The sequence below is a fragment of the Elephantulus edwardii genome, unplaced genomic scaffold (genome assembly GCF_000299155.1).
Source record: "Elephantulus edwardii isolate Elephantulus edwardi_28Jun2011 unplaced genomic scaffold, EleEdw1.0 scaffold00121, whole genome shotgun sequence".
Lineage (NCBI taxonomy): Eukaryota > Metazoa > Chordata > Mammalia > Macroscelidea > Macroscelididae > Elephantulus > Elephantulus edwardii.
Window position 1 is genome coordinate 9,483,416 of NW_006399871.1, and position 2,465 is coordinate 9,485,880.

Here is a 2,465-nt window from a genome sequence, read left to right on the forward strand (position 1 = left end):
ATCAGCTTACATTTGTATTTATTTTCTATCCCATACTTTTCTCTGCCTCATGTTTTTTCTTTCCTCACAATCCCTTCCTTTAAAAAAATAAATCTGTTGGAGAAAAAAAACCACGTCGGATTTGGTAGTAAATATCCTTGAGGTCAGTATCCAGTTCCTCCAAGAGTGGCTTGTTATCTTCAGGAGCCTCTTCAACTTCCAGAAGCCAGCCATAGCCTCTCTGTCTCAGAAATGTAGTAGCTGTAGATTTTCTGATAAAATCCCCACCAAGGTTTAATTTGACATCTGGAGATGCTATTGGACCACTGAGCTCGTCCGCATCAGCTGAGGAGGCGAAGGTGAAGCCCCCGTTAGTGGGGGAGTACGCGGGCAGAGGACCTGGAGGCTGCCTCTCGAGGCCCCTCTTTTCCAGCCGTGATGGAGGAAGCTGCAGCTGGGCCCAGGCCCCAAGGCGGCTGCGGAGCACACCAGAACACCCGCCTACAGGTCTCTCTCTTGAGTTCAGGACTCTCTAAGTCCAAATTCTAGGTACCAGGTTGAAGGAAGGACAACCACTTGGCCAGCTGACTGGAAGAGATCCATATTTCTTCTATCCCAAAAAAAGGTGATCTGACAGAGCGTGGAAATTTTCGGACAATATCACTAATATTTTGGAAGCAGGAGTGGCATCCACTTCCTAAACCACATGCCTCTGGAAACTCTATGAACTTCGATAAATGACGATAGTTATAGAAAGGCTTCAGGCCTTTTGTTCATAAGGTCGCTGTGAGTTGTGCTCGATTTGATGGCAATCAACAACAGCAAACAACATCATTAATATCACACACAAGCAAAATCTTGCGGAAGATTATCCAAAATGACTGGAACAGTACATTAGCAGAGAACTACCAGAAATACAATCTGGGTTTAGAAGAGGCCATGGGACTAGAGACATTATCACCAATATCAGATGGATAATGGCCGAGGCAAAGCGTACTACTAGAGGGATGTGTCTCTATGTTTCATTGACTATGCAAAGGTCTTTGGCTGTGTAGATTACTTCAAATTGTGGTAGATCACTTCAAATTGTGGCTAACCTTGAGAAGAATGGGAATCCCAGAACACTTTATTGTGCTCATGCAAAACCTATACTTGGCAGTTGTCAAAACAGAGCAAGGGAACATTGAATGGTTCAAAATCAGGAAGGGAGGGTGTCAGGGAAGTGTCCCCTCTCCATACTTTTTCCATCTGAGTGCAGAACAGATCATTAGAGAGGCTGGGCTTTATGAGGAGGAGTGTGGAGTCAGGACTGGAGGAAGACTCATCAACAACCTGCAGTATGCAGATAATACAACTTTGCATGCCCAAAGTGCGAAGGACCTGAAGCATTTGCTGCAGAAGGTCCTGGGCTGCAGGCTTCCCCCCACCCCCAAGGACTGCAGGCTTTAATATGAATTGAAGATCAACATCGAGAAGACAAAGATTCTCACCACTGGACCAATTGGCAGCATCATGAAGGATAGAGAAGAGACTGAGGTTGTTAACAATTTCAGCTTGTTCAACTTCACAATCCACACTCTTGGCTCCAGCAGTCAGGAAATGTAAAAAAGCAGTTGTATTAGGTAAAATTGTTGTCAGGAATCTCTCCAAAGTGCTAAAGAGCAATGATGGCAGTCTAGAGACTAGGGTGCACCTGATCCAGGCCATGGTGCACCTGATCCAGGCCATGGTGTTGACAATTACTTGCTATGTATCAGAGAGCTGGAAATGACTAAGGATGACAGAAGAATTGATGCCTTCGATTTGTGAGGCTGGAGAAAAGTCTTGAACATACTATGGATTGCCAGGAGAATAAATAGGTTTGTCTTGGAGAGGAGGAAACCAAGTTTCTCCTTGGAGGATAGGAATTTGAAGCTCCATCTCAATTGGGCATGTGGCTGGGAGGGACCAGTCCTTGAGAAGGATATCATGCTTGGAAGGGTGGAGGGACAGTGCAGGGGGGGAAGACTCCAAATAAGATAGATTGGCCTGGTAACTGGGGCAATGGAATTAGCTGTGTCAGACTCAGTGAAATTGGTTCAGGACAGGGCAGGGTTCAGAGCTACTGTGTATAGGGTCACTATGAGTCTAGTGTGACTTGATGGCACATGAAAACAACAATAATAACAACGTGTTATTGTTACAGCCTACTCAACTTACATCATCTGCATAACATGAGTTGATGATGAGTCTTCCTCGATCCTCGTGCTATACTCTTCCTCATAGAGTACAGCTTTTCAAAAGATTTCTGCAGTGTGCAGAACGGATAGATACGGCGAAAGGACATAACCCTGCCACACATCTTTCCTGACTTAAAACCCTGCCTTGATCCTTTGCTCTGTTCAAACAACTGCTTCTTGGTCTAGGTATAGGTTTCATATAAGCATAATTAAGTGTTCTTGGATTCCCATTCTTCCCAGTTTCAGTCATATTTTCTTTAAATGTTA